Genomic DNA, 7,182 nt, shown 5'->3' on the forward strand with positions numbered 1-7,182 from the left:
TTTTACTATATAAAATTTACACAATAAAGGGTATTCATATATTTCATTATTTGTAAATTATGTGCTATACATTATATTAAGAAAAGTTTATAATAAATTTATGTACATATGTAATATACATTTTTCTCTGGAGAACTAGTTTTTAAACATTTATCAACAAATCACTGATTGTGATTCAGTACACACATAAAAATACATATGTAGCAACTAAGTAAATATATATGCCGATAGATAAATATAGCTATAAATATGGCTTTTTGACAGTTCATGACAGAATTTGCCTCTCCTCTGTGTAAGGCATTCTGATATTGTCTGCCCAATTATAAATTCTATTAAAAAGGCTGGTTATGTCACCCTGAATTGATTTTACAACTCACTAAAGGGTAGGAATCTATAGTTTGAAGAAAACGACACTAGATTTTAAGGCATTGTAGGGTGATGCTCCACTCTTCCCCACCAGAGGGTGATACAGGACCATAAATTTCAGGGCCAGCCCTGCCCAAGACTGCAGTGGTACCACCTAGTTGTTGGTTCTCATTCCTTCATTTATCTGTTCAACAAATATTTGTTAGAAGTATATGGTCTCAGTCCTCAAGGAACTTAAACTCTAGTGAGGGTGATAATCATTCATTTATTCAGCCAACCAACATTTATTAACTACTATGCATCAGGCATTGGACTAGATGTTAGGACCTCCCATGTTTGGATAGGTGGGTTTCCTTAATAACTGCAGATTCAGCACTCTTTAAAAACACAATTTCCCAGATTTGAGGCAGAACGTACACATTAAGGCTGGACCATCTTGTCAAACCAGAGAGCAAGGAAGCCATAAGCCTATCAAGGACTGGTAAGGTCATTTCAGGAGAGCACAGGAGCCAATAGAAAGGCTCCCACAGGCCAAAGATGGGACAATTTGAGCATCAATAATAATAATTGCAATGGATGGAAACAAACACATATGTTTAAATCCATGGGTTCATAAGGGTACTTTAAAAAGTAATGGACACCTTTGAAGGAATCAACTGATTATTTTGAAAGCGAGTAAATAAAAGGAAAGCAGCGAGCATTTTTCCCAGCTCTCCTATGGGAACTGAATCACTGAATAACCAAAGAGTAGAGAGTTTCTTGTTAAAGAAATATCTCAAGTAATAAACGATAAGTTAGAATATCACCTTAGGTAACATGAAAGTAAAAATGTTAGTTTGAAATATTAGTGAATCAGATTCATTAAAGAAGAGAGTCAGTTTGCAGATATTCATAAAGAGAAAGTTTAATAAATACTGAGCAGCACTTTTCATTAAATCTCTAAAAATCCATCACTTAAGATTTAAAAATTTTAAATTGAATTATCATAATTTTGACCTTTTGCTCAGAATTTTATATTTTAAGAATCTTAGAGTAGATTTTATAGAAGCACATGGCTTCATGTTTACTACAGAAATGGAGAACCGGAAGCAAAAATGTGTCTGTTACAATAAAGTTACATTTTCTTATTGAATGCTGAATGTAATTTTATAAGCAAACCCTATATGTATGTCACTTTTGTAGCAAGAGTTTGGGGATTATAGAATTTATCTCGAAGGCTGAGTTTCTCTTGGACAAATAACACTCTGCTTTTCAAATTTTTTGAAAATCACCTTTGTCTTTTTACTTTGATGGCAGTTTAAGTTTTTTGAAAAATATAAAACACTAAAATTTGTGGAATGGTTGCACAGAAATCATCTGAAGTTACAGTTGTGCTTCAGCCAGGCTGAACGTGAATATATATAAACTAAAGATGAAATAAAAGAAAATGTGTTTTTGCTGCCTTATCATAAAGAATTTTTTTTCTTTATAACCACATTACATTTTAATGCCACTGATTCATAAGGTTAAATTCTGCTGGGGTAGAATATTAAAAAAGTGAGTGTTTCTATTGGAAAAGAGGTCTCTATTTTGACAATGCTCGTGATCTATTTTAAAGTAAATTGAACTGTATCACTTGATTAAATGTCAAAAAATGGAAGGTCTTTATGGATTAGGAGTATCATCAACAGTTCTTTTTTATTTATTTTATTTTATTTTTTTAACAGTTCTTTTTTAGATCTACTTTGTAATTTTTTTTTTTATTTGTTGATCTTCTGTCTCCCCTACTTGAATGTCAGCTCTAGAGGGTAGGGAACATTGCTTGTTGTATTCACTAAGGCATCCCAAGCGCTAGAACCTTGTCTGGCACCTGCTAAACATGCGAAAAAATATATTTTTTTGTTAAATAAATTAAAGAATCATTATTAATATGCTGATGTAAAGGAAATTATTTTATAATTTAAATTGCTTCTTTGTAAACAGAAGAGAAACAACAGAAAATAATCATTATGAAATTGATTATAAATCACCGTGAAAGGGGTTTTGTGGTCCATCGAGGTTGAAAGATGCTGCCATAGAATGATAACAGGTTAAGAAGAGGATGCTTGCTTGGAGCCATGAGGAGAGGACCCCTTAGGGACAGGAAGGCTCAGGGAAGAGCTCTTGAAAGAGATGATTTTGATCTAAGCTGAGGTCTGAAGGACTGGCCCAGGGCTGGCCAGAGGAACAGTGGGAAGAGGTCATTCCAGGAAGAGCAACCAGCAGGTGCCCTTTTGTTGGCTAGTGTGTGTGAAATAACTCACTCTGTTCGGCAGGATGGATAGGCAGCCCAGTAATTCTCCCAGCGGGTGGGCCTCTTTGTCTACAGCTCCTGGCCAGCCTGTCAGAAGTATTCATCCCCAGCACCAATTCCTTCCTTCTGAGCTCAGCTCTGCAATGCCTCCCCCATTCTTAACCTCTGGCCACCTCTCTTTCTAGCCAGAGGGGACAACGAGCCACTCCCTGGGGTGAGGCAGTTGAGCAAAGCCAGTGTCTGCCAGAGGCCAGGCTGCTCATTATGTGGGCCCATTTTGGGCACAAGGTCACAAGGTGCAGGAGGGTGGGGATCAAGGAGAGCAGCGGAAGGGGCTGCCGGGGACCCCACACCACCCCCAGTGGCCTTGAGGAACCTCCTGCTTCCTCCTCTGGCCACTGTCTCCTGCAGACCCCAGACCCTCCTATCTCAGTCACAGGGCTCAGGCCCGGGAGGAGGGAGCCATTGTTGCCTGAAACAGCATTAGAAAAATTAGAAAGAGAAGCAAGGAACTGAGTGTCCCAGTGTCAGCACAGCCATCACCTATAGGATGGAGGGAGGACAGTGGGATCAGAGGGTTTTTGGGGTGTAGGCAATGTTCTAGTTCATTATCTAGAGGTAGTCACATAGCTACTTGCTTTAAACCTATCATTAAACTATATATTTTATAAATCTTGTACATTTGTTACATTTTGTAATTTACGAAATTATATATATATTTATGGAACACCAAACTGGGAATAAAATGCCTGGGTTCTGAAAAGAACCATTGTTTTATTGAGCTTTGAGCCTTCACTAAGTGCTAAGTGCTTCACTGTGCATTTGACCTTGAACAACTGCAGTACTGTATATATTGATTGAAAAAAATCCTAGTGTAAATGGACCCGTGCATTTCAAACCCATGTTGTTCAAGGGCTAATTGTATTTGATTCTTTTCCTCCCCACAACAACCCCACAGGTAGGTACCGTTATTACTCCATTCTATGAATAGAAACACTGAGGCACAGAGAGACTAAGAAAGTGACTTAGCCAAGGTCAGACAGCTAGCAATCCAGCAAAGCTGGGATGTAAACGAGGCTTGGTATGCTCCACCAGGCAGAGTGCTTAACCACTAGCCCACACTGCCTCCAGGTCTGGGAAGTACCAAAAATAATGGCTCGCACGATCACAGCACTCTGCAAGTTTACCAAGTCACAGTTGATAGGGTTTAGCGGCCGTGTGGTTCCTTGGTTCAGAACACAGACAGACATGGGTTCTAGTCTAGATTCAGAATTTATTACCTGTGTGAACTAGGGCAAGTCACTCACTTATCTATTTCCTGACCTGAAAAATGAGGATGATATCATGCTAACTTCACTGCTAGGATAAATAAGTGAAACCTTATTTTACTAGGCATCAGGCATACAGTAGGCGCACAATAGATGGTTACTTCTAAAATAAAGATGCTCATCTTTGGCTGCTCATTGTAGTTTGAGAGAAAGGTAAGGCAAAGTGGCACCATCCCCATTTAACAGACGGGAAGTCTGGCTCGGTTCTCACGCCACTAAGGAGCAAAGAGGCGCAGAGGGTCCCACGGGTCCCTTCCCCCCACCCCTGTTGAATTCTTAGGGTCCTGCGCTGGGATGTGGCCTCAGGGCCCGTGCTCCGCACCCCACGCAGGAATGAAACCAGGCGGGGCGCTGACACGGAGGCTTTTCCGCTCCAGCTGCGCCGGCAGGCGACACAGCAAATTCCGCGGCCACACCTGGCCGTGCAGCTGTCCAGGCTGGACCAGGAGAAGGATTCTCTAGTCTTCTGGCCTGTGGCCCCGAGGGCATGGCCTTGACCCTGATGGCCTCACGTCCTGGACTTCTGGGCCAGGGCGCAGGACCACCAGGTGCGCCATCAAGGTTAAGCCCACCTGGCCCTCCGCATCCTCTCGTTCCCATCCCCCCTCTTTTGGAGGAGCGGGGCTAGACCTCTCCGACACCCGGGAGGATGAGAGGCTCTCTGGCTCAACCCCTGCGAACACCCAGCTCAGAATTCTCAAGGTGAGGAGGAGGGCAGACCCCTCAGCGACAGCCCCCTGGTTTCAGAGTTCTGGGGGTCCGTGGGAAATCAGCTCCTAGGATGGACTAGGGTGAGGTGTTCTTTCCTGAAGGACTAAGCTCTGGTCTTCTCGACTCACCGGCCTCCCAGCCTCCAGCCTCCACGTCCTGTGCCCAATAGGGCAAAGCACAAAGGATCTCTAGCCCTGCAGTTAGTGTGGCATTCATTCAAGGCCTCCAACCTGCAAGAAATGGCCTCTGCTGACCTCTGAACCCACCTCTCAACACACCTCTTACACTCTCTACCCTTAACTCTTCTCTAACCTGCTTTTCTTCAGTTCTTCAAAGGAACTGAATTTCCCTCAGCCTCATGCTGTTCCCTCTCTGTACTGCTGTCTCTCCCACTCTAATGTCCCAGCTTCTCCTTCCACCTGGCTATTTGATTTGTTTGTTTGTTTGTTTAACCATCACGTATTACTAACATGACTAATGGAGTGTCTTGAAAATTCTTGGGCTTTGCTCTTCTACATGAAATTTATAATCAGCTCGCCAACTTCTCCCAGAAACGTTGTCGGAATTTTAATTGGGATCATAATTGTATCTACAGATTAAGCTGGTGAGAACTGACAGCACGTAAGTTTACTTATAACGACGGGATGTGAGTCACTGAGGATTCAGAGACAAATTGGACACAGTTCCTTCCCTCAAGAAGCTGCTTTGCTCATGGTCTTTCCTTTTAATTTTATTTCTCTTCATAAGAGAAGATCTTATCGGGCCCATTTTACAGATGAGAAAACTGAGGTTCAGAGAAATTATGTGACTTACCCCGGATTCTATGGGGAGGAAGCAGTGGGGCCAAGATCCCCATCCATGTCTGTCTGACTCACAGATCTGTCCATCAAGTCATTTTGGTCTGTGGGTTTGGTTTGTGTGTGTCTGTTTGTGTGTTTGCACGTAGGGTGTGTTCTCAGGCACCCAGAGTGGAAACGCATCTATATTTGAAGAGGGATGTGCTGTGGGGTTGAGTGGGAGTGCAGGTGTGTCTGCTCTTCTGGACAGTGACTTCTATTTGTGCTAATGTCGGGGTCCTTGGCTATGTGTGTACAGTGTTGCGGGTTTTAGTGGGTGTACTGGGCACAGCATTTATGTGTATTGGGTAGGAAGTGTGTGTTGGGGGGACAGGAATGAGATATTTCTGTCGGCGTGTGTGTTTTTTCTTATGTAAGATTTTAATTTTATACTCGTTGAAATAACTCTTTTCAAGATTTTGAAAACCATATGTAACTCTAAATTTTTTTTTATTGAGGTATAAATTAATTTTAAGTGCCGAAATCTTAAATGCTCAGCTAGATGGATTTTTACATATGTACACCCATTGTAGTCACCACCCAGATCAAAATATGAGACAGATACAGCATCCTCAGTAGGAGCTTCCTCGTGTCCCCTCTCAGTCAGTAGCCCCCAAAGTAGCCACTGTTCTGACTTTCATCACCCTAAGTTAGTTTTGCCTGTTCTTGAGCACCTTGTCATCTACAATCATGCCACCCTGAACGTGCCCGATCTCATCTGATCTTGGAAGCTAAGCAGGGTCGGGCCTGGTTAGTACCTGGATGGGAGACCACCTAGGAAGACCAGGTGCTGTGTAGGTGTTTAAAAAAGAAAAAGAAAAAGCATCTTGTCAATGGAATTACGCAGTTTTTCTGTTTGGGGAGGTTAATAGCTAACATTGAATAAACTTTGCTTTGTATGCAGACACTTTCCACATCTCCCTGAATTTCTCATAATGGCCAAATAAGGTAGCACCTATTTATTGTTCCCAATTTACAGATGAGGAAACTGAGGCTCAGAGAGAGCTCACGGCTTATCCCAGATCTCCTGGATCCAGGTCACCTATTTGACTCCATAGCTCTGGTCCTTACCCACTAGACCATCCTGCCTCCCTCTGAAAACTCTGCCAAAGAGGTGACACGACCATGTGGAGTCAGACCTGGGCGCCCAGAGGTGTTTCTAGGTGTGCTTTATCTTCTGAGGAGTCGATGTATCTGAATCTGTGGTGAGACTCCTCCAAACCCCTTTGCTGGGTCAGAAACTACCATTGGCAGCCCAACCACCGCTGTGCAGTGGAGACTCACCAAGCCACAGGGGGCGAGTCCAGGCTCCCAGACTGACTTGCTTTGTGACTGTGGGCACGTTGCCTCCCTTTCTGAACCTGTTAAAAGATTAAAATCCTCATGCATGGTTAAGGCGGTAACAGATGGAAGGTGTCACTGTATAAATTACTACTGCTGTTATTTTTTTAAAGAGACTTTTTTTTTTTTAATGGTAAAATAAAACACCAATACAGAAAGTCACATAAAGCAAATGTGAAACCTCATAAGGTGAACCACTTGTAGCCACCAGTCAGATCAGGAAATTGAAGCTTCTCAAATGTCCCCCCTCTTTTACAGCCTGACTTTTATCGTTTTCTTTGTTTCTTTATGGTGCTATTGGCCGAGTACACATCCCTCAACAGGAGAT

The 7,182-nt window shown here is 42.6% G+C and overlaps 1 pseudogene; it reads left to right on the top strand.

Annotated features, from left to right (window-relative positions):
* The first annotated feature begins 6,193 nt into the window (after positions 1-6,193).
* On the top strand, positions 6,194-6,314 carry LOC112471068 (annotated as a pseudogene).
* Positions 6,315-7,182: the final 868 nt, after the last annotated feature.

The sequence above is a fragment of the Pteropus alecto genome, unplaced genomic scaffold, assembly GCF_000325575.1.
Source record: "Pteropus alecto unplaced genomic scaffold, ASM32557v1 scaffold45, whole genome shotgun sequence".
In the NCBI taxonomy this organism is placed as follows: Eukaryota; Metazoa; Chordata; class Mammalia; order Chiroptera; family Pteropodidae; genus Pteropus; species Pteropus alecto.